General features: G+C 39.6%; 1 non-coding gene across 1 annotated transcript; it reads left to right on the top strand.

Annotated features, from left to right (window-relative positions):
• The first annotated feature begins 876 nt into the window (after nucleotides 1-876).
• On the top strand, nucleotides 877-983 carry LOC121218915 (small nucleolar RNA R71). Its single transcript, XR_005915399.1, has one exon. It is a non-coding gene; the product is annotated as a small nucleolar RNA R71 (small nucleolar RNA).
• Nucleotides 984-17,267: the final 16,284 nt, after the last annotated feature.

Below are 17,267 nucleotides of genomic sequence, written 5' to 3'. Positions count from 1 at the left end.
AGCTTCGTCGTTGACTTCTATTTCTGGCGATGAGTTACTTTGAGTTCCAACCACCACTAACTGCTTTTTTCGTAACTTTGTCTCCTTACGATTGGCTCTAGCAATCTTCTCAATTTCTGAATCGAACGCAAGAGTACCTGGAGCAGATCTAGTCATAAGAAACAAAAAAACAAGATTAGTACGTTCCCAGTCCCCGGCAACGGTGCCAAAATTTGATGTGGTCGTTGAAAGCACCAAAAATATCCTATCCCTAATAAATAATGAAAAAGAATAGTAATAGGGAAGTAGGGTCAAATCCTCAGGGATTGGACTTGCAAAATATCTTGTTCCATGAAATTCTAGGTAGAATCTTGCCCAAGAAAAATTGCATGCCTGAAAAAAATAAAATAAAAAAATAACGAAACTAAATGTCTGGATTTGAAAATGAAAAATAAAATAAAAACAAATTTAAGAATATTGAATCGAAAATTAGAGAAACTAAAAATAGAATTGAGAGAAAGGAAATTCTTATGGGAGATTCCAACCTCCAGTTGTCTCGTTCCGCCTTGGGTTCAATCCTCGGCTTTTAGATGATCCTTCCCAAACTGAATAAGCCAGTTATAGTGGAAGAGGACGCCTACGACCACCAGCTCCAAGGATTTAGACTTACGATGTGGTGGAACCTGACTCTAGCCAACAACCTGACGCTAGTGAACCCTTCAAGGGGGTTCAGTATTAGCTCGGACCTGCTGAGAATTTGCAGCCATCGTGGAGATCAAGTCTCTCGCTTGTTGGGGAGTCATGTTGATCAATGCTCCTCCACTAGCAGTGTCTACCATATTCATCTCCATGGGCTTCAAACCTTCGTAAAAGTATTGGATGAGAGATTGCTCCGTTATACCATGTTGTGGGCAGCTTGCACACAACTCCTTAAATCGCTCCCAATAATCGTAAAGGGACTCAGCTTCTTTTTGCCTTATTCCAACGATCTCTCTTCTTAGCTCAGCTGCTCGCGACGCTGGAAAAAACCTGTTCAGAAAAAAACGAGATATATCAGCCCAAGTTGTAATAGATCCAGGGGTAAATAAAATAACCATTCCTTAGCAGAATCTGCTAGGGAGAAAGGGAAAGCACGCAATTTAATCTGATCCTCAGTTACCCCCTGAGGTTTCATGCTAAGACAAACCATATGAAATTCTTTCAGATGCTTGTGGGGATTTTCATTTTGTAACCCAAGAAAAGTTGGCAATAACTGGATTAAACTTGTCTTCAACTCAAAATCAGTATCCATAGTAGGATACGCGATGCACAATGGCGGTTGTTCTGTCAGAGCTTCGGCCAGTTGCCGAATTGTTTGAGCCATTGGTTTCTTCTACAATAGGAAAGAACACTTCAAATCAAACTGCAATGAGTACTTAGATTACCTAGCAAAAAAGGGTAAATTTATGAAACTCTTTGTGGTTGAAGCTTCTTTAGTGAAAAATCAATTGACAAGGGTTCAGCAAAATGAGAAGTCTGCGTGACAAGAGCCTCTCATTGCGTGCCGGAGATGGGAGCTATGTTTCAGCCAAAACAATGGGGGAAGTTATTTTACAATTTAATAATTTTAGGACATTTTTTGTGTACCTCATTTTAAAAGGAACTTAATTTATGTATCATGTTTATTTAATGATGGTTATTTCATGACATTCAATAAAGGGATTTTTATTCACAAAAATTGTTCTTTGATCTATAATGGATGGATGGAAAACAATCTATATTTTATCAAACCAAATAACTACTTGATGCTTCAAACTCAAATGGTGAATAAGAAGCTTAAAACTTCTCACTCTAATGAGGGGTACCTATTGTACTTAAGACTTGGTCATATTAACTAAGAAATGATCACTAGACTCATGAAAGATAGTCTTTTAAGTATATTTAAGGAAGTTAGTTGTAACACCCTAAATTTTAGGGTTAGAAGTTTTGAGTTTTGTAGTTAGGGTCAGTGAGAAGGTTGCGCTATTGTGTTTAGTTGCGCGTTTAAATGTCAGAATAGACCTGCTAGTCTACTTGTTGAGTGAGTGTTAGTGTACCTCCGGGTTCTGGGTTCGACTCTTTATGTGTCCGTTTTGTAGAAATATTTTTATTTTGGTAAACAGTAAAGTTATTTTAAATTTAAAAATAACTATTAGTTTTATTTTTTGGGGAATTGTTTTGTTTTTCACGTTCTCCTCTCCCTCTTTTTGTTTTTCTTTTTGTTCCTTTTCCTGTCTTTTTGAAAAACGGCTTTGCCTGTAGATTTTCAAAAGCTTCGTTTCCTTGTCGTAGAGTCGGCATCTGGACGTCTTCGATCGTGAATTATGTGTGGGTTTCAAACCTCTTTTCCTCTATTTTTGATTTGTTAATTCAATTTTGTATTAATTAACAGTTTCTAGTGCGTATTGAACTAGGTAATTGGTATCGAATTGCTGTTGGATTCCATGGAACTCAGTAACTTCTTGTATGTTCCTGAAACTGTTGATTTTGGGTATTGGATTGCATGCTATTCTGTAAATTCTGGTATAGTTCTGAGTTACCAAATGTTGGGGGTCGTTTTGATGTCAAAATCATGATTTTTGGCCTATTACGATGTGGTTTCGTAACCACACGGGTGGCCACACGGGCGTGTGCTACACATGGGCAGTCCACACGGCCATGTGAAATTGGGAATTAGGCTTTTTGGGTGATTTTTGGTGCCACATAGATGGTCCACACGGTCATGTGAAATTGGGAATTAGGCTTTTTTGTGATTTTTGGTGCCACACAGCCATGTGGCTGATTTGGGGAAATTAGCCGATTTTTACACGACCATGTCGCTGGGGTACACGGGAATCTGTAATTGAGAATTTAGGGTTTTTGATGATTTTTGGTACCAAACGACTTGGCCACACGGTCATGTGTCCCCACACGGGCGTGTGAGCTCTCTAGACGATCGTTTCTCCTCTGCTATTAATTTTTAGCACTTTTGGACAGTGAGTTTCATGGGTTTCTCACACGGAAGTGTATGGCCTCCACACAGGCGTGTGTGGCCTTCACATGGGCGTGTGGACACCCACACGGCCTGGGCACTTCCACACAGCCGAGGCACCGTATGGCCTTATGTCACCAATTTTTGTACTGTGTCTGTTTTTGTTCCGAGTATGATCCTATGTGTTTCGACCCTCGGGTAAGTCTTAGTGAGGGTGGTCAGGACTTTGATTTAGCCTAGACTGGTTTGTTTTATATATATGCACCTATATTTAAACAGATTGTTTGATTGTTACTTGAGGTTACTATGCCATTGATTCTTAATCTGAGTAAATGATTGTATGCATTTCGAGTTCTGAGTGATTGGTGTTTGAGTGGTTATGTTTGGTGCGCATTTTGTGACTACACAGGAATTCTGTAATTGATTGACTGGATGTGAGCTTCTGTGTTTGAATGTTTGTTTGGAAATTTTGTATTTTGATTATGTACACCTGTCTACATACATACATTTGCATAAAACTTTTGGGGTTTGGTTGTGAAGATAAAGAAGACTGATTCTGATATGATCTGGCAATTTAACTGCAACCTATCTATACAGTGATTTATCGCACTATAAAGCATATACGTCAGCTTTGCTGCGTATTATTATATGATCTGACAATTTAAACTGCAACATGTCCATGTAGCAGATTACCACATTGCACTATACTGCATATACGCTAGCTCTACTGCATATTAATATTTGAGTGGCTCAGTCCACATACATGGTATGTAGGGTTGGATGGGCCTTTCGAGGTCCTATGTGGTGTGTTTGGTTGGATGAGCTTAAATAGCTCTTTTGGGGTGTGATCGTAGGACAGAGAGGTGTTTTGGCTAGACAGGTGGCTTTTTATTACTTGACTGCATTCATACTGTAACACCCCGAACCCGAGACCGACACCGGAGTCGAACACGAGGTGTTAACAGACTTTAAACCCCTTATAAAAAATATTTCCCAGACACTGCCAATCTGCGTACTAGTCGCTTTAAAAATCATATCTTGAGTTTCACAACTCAAAAATCAGTTTCGTGATTTTTCCCTGAAACTAGACTCATATTCCCATCTACATATTTTTTTCTAGAATTTTTGGTCAGGCCAATTAGTACAGTTTATTAGTCAAAGTCTCCCATGTTACAGGGATCGACTACCCTGACCTTTGTGCATTACGACTTGGATATCTCCTTGTACAGGGCTTCAATACTGATACCGTTTGTTTCTATAGAAACTAGACTCAGAGAGGAATCTATACATATATGGTATGACTCCTAATTATCTCTGGTTAATTTATAATGAATTTCCAAACTCGGAACAGGGAATCCAGAAACCGTTCTGGCCCTGTCTCACGAGAACCTGAATATCTCTTAACATACTGTCCTTATGATTGTTTTGTTACTTTCCTATGAAAGTAGATTCATCAAGGTTTGTTTACATAATTTATTCACTATTTAATTCCATTCCTACTATTTTTAGTGATTTTCCAAATCTACATCACTGCTGCTGTCAGCATCTGCCTTTAAGGTAGACTTTACCTATTTCATGGTTTCCATGATTCAACTAGCCCTTTTTGCATAAATAGCACAATTTATGAAAGTGATTAACCATCCCCGTGGCCAATCCTTGTCAAGCATATCCACACCAAATGATTATAACATTATACTCAAACACATATAAGCCATTTTCGCATGGCTATCCAAAATTTATACAAGTCCAAAGGGTCCACGACCCACAACAAACGGGTAGTCCTATACATGCCATTTCGAAGTTCAACCAAAATTGTACCAAAAGGGGGGGCTTTGATAGTGTGGGCGACTTTGACTTCAAGATCCCGAGTCCGATAGCTGGAGAACCAAATCTATAAAACAGAGGAGCAATGAAACGGAGTAAGCAATTTATGCTTAGTAAGTTTTGAGCAAGGAATTCCAGCACAACAAAAGTATAGCATTCATATAGCTAAACGGATAATTTCATATGCACAAATTTACGATATCGTACTTGCTTCACATTATCAACCCTTATGTACATACACAAAAGATCAACTCAGCCAAAGGCCGGTAGCTCGTTTATCAACTGAGCGAATACTTATTTGTAAGGGCTCAACTAAATTCAAGCACATACGAAACATACCTCAATGTTGGGATGTTTCGAGAGTATTAACTGGAATTTTACAGCAAGTTCATTCATTCCCAAATCACGTACCTTCGGAATTTAACCGGATATAGCTCCTCGTTCAAATGCCTTCGGGACATAGCCCGGTTATAGTAATTCGCACAAATGCCTTCGGGACTTAACTCGGATTTAGTAACTCGCACAAATGCCTTCGGGCTTAGCCCGGAATTAGATTCTCGCACAAATGCCTTCGGGCTTAGCCCGGAATTAGTATCTCGTACAAATGCCTTCGGGCTTAGCCCGGAATTAGTATCTCGCACAAATGCCTTCGGATCTTAGTCCGGATATTGTCACTTAGCACAAGCCTTCGGGACTTAGCCCGGACATCATTCAAATAACCATGCACATTTAACAATAAATCATGGCCCATTCGTATTTCATTTTCGTTAGCAAAACTCAAACACAAGACATTTATCATTCTTGCAAATTCGGCTCAATAGCCACACAAAGAGCATGATTTTAATTTACTTAAAACATGATCTAATCACATCATAATTTAAGCTCTCTTACTCAAGAACTTACCTCGGGTGTTGTCGAACGATTCCGATAGCTATTCGACCACTTTTTCCTTCCCTTTATCGGATTTAGTTCCCCTTTGCTCTTGAGCTTAATTAAACAAATAAATTGATTTAATCATTTGAGCATCGAAAAGAGGAACACAAGGCACTTAGCCCATATTTATACATTAGACATTAATGTCACATATGTACGGAATCATGAATCAAACTCAACATTTTAGCTAATTTTTCCCCCTTGGCCGAATATGCATGTCTATTTTGGGGCCGATTTCAACACTTAATACATTCTACAAGTATGGTCACTTGTATTGACTAAACACCCTTTTGTTTCAAGTTCAAAACTTGGCTAATACACACATATACACACTAGTAAAGCATCCTCTCCCTTTCCATCAATTTAACACATGCATTGCTCATTAACATGCAAAAGTTATATTCGGCCTTAGCACACAACTTGCTAGCCGATTCTTCTCCATTTAGCAACCAATGCACATATGTGCTCACTCAAAAATGCTAAAAAGGAGGTTCAAGAATCATCAAGCCACCATCACATGCATCATTAACAAGCTTCATATTTAGCATGCAATGGCATTAACACAAACTCCACCTAGGCCGAATCTTAACTCATCCTCATGCCTCATCACCACAACATCAAACATCAACCAAGAATGATGCATCCATGGCCGAGTGTCATTTCCATCACATAGCAAGATTTAGACCATGGGCTAGGTAGAACTCAAGCTAACAACTAAAACATGCATGCATCTCATGGAACATCATCAAACATACCTTAGCCTAGCTACATGCATGGCCGAACCTCTTCAACCTTTCTTCTTCCTTCCTCCTTAAAATTTTTTGGCCAAGGATGAACCAAAGGATGAGCATTTTTTTTCTTTGTTTTTTTCTGTCTAGTTTCGGCTAAATGAAGATGAGAAAGGATGAACAAAAATTTTCTCCTTTCTTTTCTTTAGCTCACGGCAATGGGGGGGGGAAACAACTACACACATTTTTTTTTTGTATTCATCATACTCCTTTTCATTATTTTATGCCCATGCCCCTTATTTTATTTTTTTCCTACATACCTCACTAGGCCAACATGTTCCCAACATGTTTCCACCCATAGCATGGCCAACCACTAGCTCAAATTTTGGGTAATTTGACATGCAAACCCATCATTTTCACAACATGCATTAATAGACCATTTTAAATTAGCCTATCATATTTTCACCATGTCTCATATCAATCCTTATTTAATAATTTCTCATGCAATTGGCAAAATTGGAGAATGAAACTTCCACATACTCATGTACACACATAATAAGCATAGAATATGGAAATCAATTATTTTTATGACTCGGTTTTGTGGTCCCAAAACCACTTCCCGACTAGGGTCAATTTTGGGCTGTCACAACTCTCCCCCACTTAAGAAATTTTCGTCCCCGAAAATCTTACGGTAAATAGGTTTGGGTATCGTTCTTTCATTGAGCTCTCGGTTTCCCAAGTAGCTTCCTCGATCCCGTGTTTGAGCCATAACACCTTCACTAACGGAACCCTTTTGTTTCGCAACTCCTTCACTTCACGAGCTAGGATATGCATCGGCTCTTCTTCATAACTCATATCGGCTTGAATTTCAACCTCTGATGGGCTAATTATGCGCGATGGATCAGATCGATAGCGTCGAAGCATCGAAACATGAAAGACGTCGTGAATCTTTTCAAGCTCAGGGGGCAAAATCAATCTATACGCAACCGGACCAACTCGTTCGGAGATTTCGTACGGCCCAATGAATCTCGGGCTCAACTTGCCCTTACGGCCAAACCTGATTACCTTTTTCCAAGGCGAAACTTTAAGGAACACTTTATCTCCCACCTGATATTCAATGTCCTTTCGTTTCAAATCCGCATACGATTTTTGACGATCTGTGGCTGCTTTCAGACTTTCACGGATTACCTTTACTTTCTGTTCAGCATCCTTGATCAAATCAACTCCGAAAATTTTACTTTCACCGAGCTCGGTCCAAAACAACGGTGTATGGCATTTACGACCGTACAAAGCCTCGTAAGGTGCCATCTTAATACTTGATTGAAAACTATTATTGTAAGCAAATTCAATCAAAGGTAAATACCGTTCCCATGAACCACTGAACTCGAGGATGCAACATCTCAACATATCCTCAAGTATCTGAATTATCCGCTCAGATTGACCATCGGTTTGGGGATGAAAAGCAGTGCTAAAATGCAGCTTGGTACCCAAAGCTTCTTGCAATTTCCTCCAAAATCGCGAGGTGAATCTCGGATCTCTATCCGACACGATAGAAATAGGTACCCCGTGTAATCTCACAATCTGAGAAACGTACAATTCAACTAGTCTATCCAATGAAAAATCCATACACACGGGGATAAAGTGAGCCGACTTAGTCAGTCTATCAACAACAACCCAAATCGCATCCTTCTTACTTGTTGACAATGGCAGTCCGGACACAAAGTCCATTGTGACTCGATCCCATTTCCACTCGGGTATCATGATCGGCTGAAGTAATCCTGAAGGCACTTGATGTTCCGCTTTCACTTGTTGACATATTAAACATCTCGAAACAAAGTCGGAGATGTCTCGTTTCATACCATGCCACCAAAACCAACGTTTCAAATCGTTGTACATTTTCGTACTCCCCGGGTGACTTGACATTCGGCTACAATGGGCTTCGTTCAGAATCATCGAAATGAGTTCCGAACTCCTTGGAATACACAAACAAATTCTGAACCTCAAACAATCATCATCATCAATTTGAAACTCCGATTCCTTGTTCGGAGCACACTCAGCCCGTTTTGCAACCAATTCATCATCAACTTTTTGGGCTTCACGAATTTGATGAATCAATAATGGTTTGGCTTTTAATTCAGCTATTAACACATTGTCGGGTAGAACAGACAAGTGCACATTCATCGCTCGTAAAGCAAACAATGATTTCCGGCTTAAGGCGTCCGCAACCATATTAGCCTTTCCCGGGTGGTAATCAATGACAAGCTCGTAATCTTTCAACAACTCAAGCCAACGTCTTTGTCACAGATTTAAGTCTCTTTGAGTCATCAAATTTTTGAGACTTTTTTGATCCGAAAATACATGGCACTTCTCACCAAATAAGTAATGTCGCCATATTTTTAAAGCAAATACGATGGCAGCTAGTTCAAGATCATGGGTCAGATAATTTTTCTCATGTGGCTTTAATTGTCTCGACGCATAGGCCACCACTCGACCTTCTTGCATCAATACGCAACCCAACCCAAGTAGGGATGCGTCACTATAAATGACAAACTCTTTGCCTGATTCGGGTTGCACTAAAATTGGAGCTTCAGTCAAATAAGTTTTTAGTTGATCAAAACTTTTCTGACATTTCTCCGTCCATTCGAACTTAACATCCTTTTGAAGTAGCTTCGTCATTGGTGTGGCTATCATCGAGAAACCTTTGACAAATCGTCGGTAATAACCGGCGAGTCCCAGGAAGCTCCGAACTTCGGTAATATTTCTTGGAGGCTTCCAGTTAAGTATGGCTGAAATTTTGCTCGGGTCAGCTCGAATACCCGATGCGGATACCACATGACCCAAGAAGCTAACCTCTCTTAACCAGAACTCACACTTACTGAACTTAGCATATAACTGCTTATCCCGCAAAATTTGCAACACTAGCCTCAGATGCTCAGCATGTTCGGTCTCATCTCTTGAATAGACCAAGATGTCATCAATGAACACAACTACGAACCGATCCAAATATGGTCTGAAGATCCAATTCATCAAATCCATAAATACCGCAGGGGCATTTGTGAGCCCAAACGGCATCACTAAGAACTCGTAGTGACCATATCCCGTTCTGAAAGCAGTTTTGGGTATGTTCGAATCTCGAATTCGCAACTGATAATAGCCCGATCTCAAATATATTTTTGAGAACATTGAGGCTCCCTTCAGTTGGTCGAACAAATCATCGATACGCGGTAACGGATATTTGTTCTTTATCGTCACTTTATTCAGTTGACGATAGTCAATGCACAACCTCATGGTTCCGTCCTTCTTTTTCACGAACAATACTGGTGCACCCCAAGGTGAGAAACTTGGTCGAGCAAAACCTCTATCCGTCAATTCTTGCAACTGAGCTTTCAACTCTTTTAACTCGGTTGGTTCCATACGATACGGAGCTATCGAAATCGGCGTAGTCCTAGGTACAAGCTCAATACCAAACTCTACCTCCCGAACAGGTGGTAAACCCGGTAATCCTTCAGGAAAAACATCCGGGTATTCACAAACCACCGGCACAGATTCGGGTTTCTTGTCTAATTCTTTGTCATCCAATACATACGCAAGGTATGCTTCGCACCCTTTTCTTACATATTTCTGGGCCAACATTGCTGATATTACAGCTGGCATCCCCTCCAAGTCCGTAGACTCAACTCGGATTACTTCGTTATTTGCGCACCTCAAATCAATAGTCTTGCTTTTGTAATTCACAACCGCATCATGCGCGGTCAACCAATCCAAACCAAGAATAACATCAAATTCATCAAACGGCAAAAGCATCAAGTCCGCCAGAAAACAGGAACCTCGAATTTCTAGGGGACATTTCTTACACACTTTGTCGACAAGCACGTAACGACCCAAGGGATTTGACACCCGAATTATGAACTCAGTAGACTCAATAGGTAAAGTCTTACTGGATGCTAAGGTTTCACATATGTAAGAATGAGTAGAACCGGGGTCAATCAAAGCAATTACATTAGTATCAAAGAGAGTAAAAGTACCGGCAATAACATCAGGCGAAGAAGCATCCTCGCGGGCACGTATAGCATAAGCTCTAGCAGGCGCACGAGCCTCGGATCTGGTCGTAGCATCTCTAGATCCTCTCTGACCACCACTAGCATTGCCCGTATTTCCAGATGGTCTACCTCGAGCAGTGGTAGCACCCGGTTTCCCACTCTGATTTTCATTCTGTTCAAACAACCTCGGGCAATCTTTAATGAAGTGGTCAACTGATCCGCACTTGTAACAGGAGCGGTCAGGGAATCTACAACTCCCCGAATGCCATTTACCGCAATATCGACATTTCGTTCTATCTCGACGTTCATTCCCAACACTGGCGACCAAAGTGCCTCGTGTACCCACAGGGGGTCGATCACGATCTCGTCTAAAAAGGCCCGAAGTGCCTCTAAACTGGCCCGCATCATCTCGAAATTTCTTCGATGCCTGTTGAAGAGACTTTCCCGAAGATCTTTTATGTACTCTCCAGTTCCCACATCAACTTTTTGTTTTTCTTTTCTAAGCTCTTCGGCTTTACAAGCTCGCTCGACCAGTACTACGAACTCTCGTATTTCAAGAACGCCAACGAACATTTTTATATCTTCATTCAGCCCATCCTCGAAGCGTTTACACATGATAGCCTCGGACGAAACACATTCCCGAGCGTATCTACTAAGTCTAACAAATTTTCGCTCATAATCAGTAACTGACATGGAACCTTGCTTAAGCTCAAGAAATTCCTTCCGTTTTTGATCAACAAATCTCTGACTGATATACTTTTTCCGAAACTCAGTTTGGAAAAACTCCCAAGTTACTTGCTCTCGGGGCACAACAGAAGTCAGAGTACTCCACCAATAATAGGCAGAATCACGTAGCAAGGAGATAGTACACTTTAGGCATTCATCGGGTGTACAAGATAGCTCATCGAGTACCCGGATAGTGTTGTCCAACCAAAATTCAGCTTGCTCGGCATCGTCGCTATCCGTAGCTTTAAATTCAGTAGCCCCATGTTTTCGGATTCTGTCAACTGGGGGCTTATTTGACCTTATTTGGTCAGTTACCGGAGGTATTGTAGGTGCGGGGGTGGTATTAGTTGGGAATGGAGGTTGTGGGACAGTCGTATTAGTTCGAATGTATTGGTTGAACCAATCATTCATCACGCTATAGAAAGCTTGTCTAGCTTCATCATTCGGGTTACTAGCATTAGGTTGAGAGTCCGCCGGCGCTGTCCCTTGTGCGGGAGCAGGCGCTACACTCTCAAGATCATCAGCTACCTCTCGGTTGGGATCGGGATCCATTACTATAAATAAACACATTTACAATTGTCAGAAATCAACACACTATCAAGTAATCACATAAAATGGCATGTATAGCTAGACCCAACGCATTACGGTAGTCCTAGAATCGACTAAACCGTAGCTCTGATACCAATCAAATGTAACACCCCGAACCCGAGACCAACACCGGAGTCGAACACGAGGTGTTAACAGACTTTAAACCCCTTATAAAAAATATTTCCCAGACACTGCCAATCTGCGTACTAGTCACTTTAAAAATCATATCTTGAGTTTCACAACTCGAAAATCAGTTTCGTGATTTTTCCCTGAAACTAGACTCATATGCCCATCTACATATTTTTTTCTAGAATTTTTGGTCGGGCCAATTAGTACAGTTTATTAGTCAAAGTCTCCCATGTTACAGGGATCGACTACCCTGACCTTTGCGCATTACGACTTGGATATCTCCTTGTACAGGGCTCCAATACTGATGCCGTTTGTTTCTATAGAAACTAGACTCAGAGAGGAATCTATAAATAGATGGTATGACTCCTAATTATCTCTGGTTAATTTATAATGAATTTCCAAAGTCGGAACAGGGAATCCAGAAACCGTTCTGGCCCTGTCTCACGAGAACCTGAATATCTCTTAACATACTGTCCGTATGATTATTTCGTTACTTTCCTATGAAAGTAGATTCATCAAGGTTTGTTTACATAATTTATTCACTATTTAATTCCATTCCTACTATTTTTAGTGATTTTCCAAATCTACATCACTGCTGCTGTCAGCATCTGCCTTTAAGGTAGACTTTACCTATTTCATGGTTTCCATGATTCAACTAGCCCTTTTTGCATAAATAGCACAATTTATGAAAGTGATTAACCATCCCCGTGGCCAATCCTTGTCAAGCATATCCACACCAAATGATTATAACATTATACTCAAACACATATAAGCCATTTTCGCATGGCTATCCAAAATTTATACAAGTCCAAAGGGTCCACGACCCACAACAAACGGGTAGTCCTATACATGCCATTTCGAAGTTCAACCAAAATTGTACCAAAAGGGGGGGCTTTGATAGTGTGGGCGACTTTGACTTCAAGATCCCGAGTCCGATAGCTGGAGAACCAAATCTATAAAACAGAGGAGCAATGAAACGGAGTAAGCAATTTATGCTTAGTAAGTTTTGAGCAAGGAATTCCAGCACAACAAAAGTATAGCATTCAATAGCTAAACGGATAATTTCATATGCACAAATTTACGATATCGTACTTGCTTCACATTATCAACCCTTATGTACATACACAAAAGATCAACTCAGCCAAAGGCCGGTAGCTCGTTTATCAACTGAGCGAATACTTATTTGTAAGGGCTCAACTAAATTCAAGCACATACGAAACATACCTCAATGTTGGGATGTTTCGAGAGTATTAACTGGAATTTTACAGCAAGTTCATTCATTCCCAAATCACGTACCTTCGGAATTTAACCGGATATAGCTCCTCGTTCAAATGCCTTCGGGACATAGCCCGGTTATAGTAATTCGCACAAATGCCTTCGGGACTTAACCCGGATTTAGTAACTCGCACAAATGCCTTCGGGCTTAGCCCGGAATTAGATTCTCGCACAAATGCCTTCGGGCTTAGCCCGAAATTAGTATCTCGCACAAATGCCTTCGGGCTTAGCCCGGAATTAGTATCTCGCACAAATGCCTTCGGATCTTAGTCCGGATATTGTCACTTAGCACAAGCCTTCGGGACTTAGCCCGGACATCATTCAAATAACCATGCACATTTAACAATAAATCATGGCCCATTCGTATTTCATTTTCGTTAGCAAAACTCAAACACAAGACATTTATCATTCTTGCAAATTCGGCTCAATAGCCACACAAAGAGCGTGATTTTAATTTGCTTAAAACATGATCTAATCACATCATAATTTAAGCTCTCTTACTCAAGAACTTACCTCGGGTGTTGTCGAACGATTCCGATAGCTATTCAACCACTTTTTCCTTCCCTTTATCGGATTTAGTTCCCCTTTGCTCTTGAGCTTAATTAAACAAATAAATTGATTTAATCATTTGAGCATCGAAAAGAGGAACACAAGGCACTTAGCCCATATTTATACATTAGACATTAAAGTCACATATGTACGGAATCATGAATCAAACTCAACATTTTAGCTAATTTTTCCCCCTTGGCCGAATATGCATGTCTTTTTTGGGGCCGATTTCAACACTTAATACATTCTACAAGTATGGTCACTTGTATTGACTAAACACCCTTTTGTTTCATGTTCAAAACTTGGCTAATACACACATATACACACTAGTAAAGCATCCTCTCCCTTTCCATCAATTTAACACATGCATTGCTCATTAACATGCAAAAGTTATATTCGGCCTTAGCACACAACTTGCTAGCCGATTCTTCTCCATTTAGCAACCAATGCACATATGTGCTCACTCAAAAATGCTAAAAAGGAGGTTCAAGAATCATCAAGCCACCATCACATGCATCATTAACAAGCTTCATATTTAGCATGCAATGGCATTAACACAAACTCCACCTAGGCCGAATCTTAACTCATCCTCATGCCTCATCACCACAACATCAAACATCAACCAAGAATGATGCATCCATGGCCGAGTGTCATTTCCATCACATAGCAAGATTTAGACCATGGGCTAGGTAGAACTCAAGCTAACAACTAAAACATGCATGCATCTCATGGAACATCATCAAACATACCTTAGCCTAGCTACATGCATGGCCGAACCTCTTCAACCTTTCTTCTTCCTTCCTCCTTAAAATTTTTTGGCCAAGGATGAACCAAAGGATGAGCATTTTTTTTTCTTTGTTTTTTTCTTTCTAGTTTCGGCTAAATGAAGATGAGAAAGGATGAACAAAAATTTTCTCCTTTCTTTTCTTTAGCTCACGGCAATGGGGGGGAAACAACTACACACATTTTTTTTTTGTATTCATCATACTCCTTTTCATTATTTTATGCCCATGCCCCTTATTTTATTTTTTTCCTACATACCTCACTAGGCCAACATGTTCCCAACATGTTTCCACCCATAGCATGGCCAACCACTAGCTCAAATTTTGGGTAATTTGACATGCAAACCCATCATTTTCACAACATGCATTAATAGACCATTTTAAATTAGCCTATCATATTTTCACCATGTCTCATATCAATCCCTATTTAATAATTTCTCATGCAATTGGCAAAATTGGAGAATGAAACTTCCACATACTCATGTACACACATAATAAGCATAGAATATGGAAATCAATTATTTTTATGACTCGGTTTTGTGGTCCCGAAACCACTTCCCGACTAGGGTCAATTTTGGGCTGTCACACATACACATCTATTCGAGTGTTCTAGGCGTAAGATTTTCTGATTGTTTTCTGCCCGACTGAATAACTCTTGGGTCAGAGTGTTTGTGTGTGACTTTGTATGCTTGAGTTGTTACGTTCTGTTGGGACATTGGTTCTTATTTCACTTTTTGTTTCTACGTATCTCTATAAGTATGTTTGGTATTGAACTGCTCTGGAGTTCTCTTTTGTAAATCTGTTGGTAATCGTTTCGAACTCACATTGAGCTTGTGTAGTTGACCCCTTCAGTCTTTTCCATTTTCAAGTACATTTTTGTGTTCTGAAGCTGGACTTGGTATGCGGAAGTCTCGGAAACGTCATGTTTTTTTTAAAACTGGTTAATAAGGTGTCACTGTAAATCTAATTTTATGTAAACGATTTTAGACTCTAAGTTCTATTGTTAATACTGTAATGTTTTTCAGGTTGATAAACTAAAATTTCCCACGATCACTTCAGTGATCAATGTGACTTCCGAAATTTGGTCTAAGCATCTAGGCTGAGTTTTGGGGCATTACATTAGTCTTCCATAATGTGAATCTTGTTTGGAAGGTAAACTGACTAAAAAAGGTCTTTTAACACGAAAGGTACCAATGCAACCTACCCCTATAACTTGTGCACACTGATGTACATGGTCCCATGGGAATCAGTGCCCAATGACGTTATGATTATTACTTAACTTTCATTGACGATTATTCTCGATATAGATATGTGTATCTAATGCATCGCAAAAGCAAAATCTTTGATAAATTTTGAGAGTTTCATGAGGAAGCGAAAAAGCAATTAGATTCATCTATAAAGAATCTTAGGTATGACCGAGGTGGGGAATACTTGTTTGACGAGTTCTTACGATACCTCATAGAGAATGGAATTTTATCCCAGTTGATTGTGTCAGGCGCTCCACAAGAGAATGGCGTAGCTAAGAGAAGGAATGGAACCTTTCTTGACATGGTTCATTCAATGTTAAGCTATTCACAAATCCATATTTCCTTCTAGGGATATGCGATAAAGACTGCTTGCTATATTCTGAATGATGTGCCAACAAGTCTACATGTAAGGCACTTATGAATTGTGGCATGGAAAGAAACTCGCTCTAAATCACTTTAGAATATGGGGTTGTCCAGCACACGTTCTGGATAAGGATGCAAAAAAGTTAGATGCACGGATAGTATTGTACATGTTTGTAGGATATTCGAAAGGAACAAAGGGTGGATTATTCTAAAATCTAAAAGATAATACGATTAAAGTTTCTACACTTGCTACTTTCATTTAGGAAAGCTACATGGATATTTTTAAGTTTCAAAGTAAAGTGGTACTCGATGGACTTTCAAAAGTTGTAGAACAATCACCAAATTCAATTCTTGAGAGAATTGTAGAAAGACCTGAAAACGATCAAAAACATAAGGGGAATCCTTCGTCGTGGGAGAGTTATTACAATACTAGACTTCTTCATCTATGATGGTAGAATTTATAATACGAAAGCAAATCATGAGGATGATGATCCTCTAACACCCCTATCTCGTCTCTGTTTCTAGATTAGAGTTACGTACTGATCAAACGTAACAATTTTGTTCATAATAGAAACAATTATACAATTTAGATGCTAACTTATAACAATTTAATCTACCCATGACAAAAAATACACTTATGGGCTTCAAATCGAGCCTACGGGGCCCTAAAAATAATTTGGAAATAATCTAGGATCCAATCAAAACAAATCAAAGAATTCTAAAAAAACTTGAAAATTTTGAAAATAGGGGTCATACGGCAATGTGACCATCCGAAGTCTGGACATACATTCGTGTCCTAGCCTATGTGTCTGCCTGTGATGGTCACTAACTAACTATAAATACAACAAAGGCAAGCACACCTATCGAACAATAGTATCTATGGTTTGTAGAGAATATCATATCCACGAGGACTAAAGTACTAGCAATTACTGTCTTCTTATTATTTAGCCGACAAATTGGAGTGATTGTGTTTTAATCTAAAATTACTAAAATAATTTATCTAAGAGCGCAACAAAGAATGAATCGAGGAAATAATCAAATATTAACCAATGAGATAAACAATACCAAGGAAAGAATCCACCTAGACTTCACATTTTATTATGAATCTAAATTAA

This window comes from Gossypium hirsutum, chromosome D06 (genome assembly GCF_007990345.1).
Source record: "Gossypium hirsutum isolate 1008001.06 chromosome D06, Gossypium_hirsutum_v2.1, whole genome shotgun sequence".
Lineage (NCBI taxonomy): Eukaryota > Viridiplantae > Streptophyta > Magnoliopsida > Malvales > Malvaceae > Gossypium > Gossypium hirsutum.
Note: the sequence above shows the minus strand (reverse complement) of the source record. Positions and strands in the feature narration are given on the sequence as shown.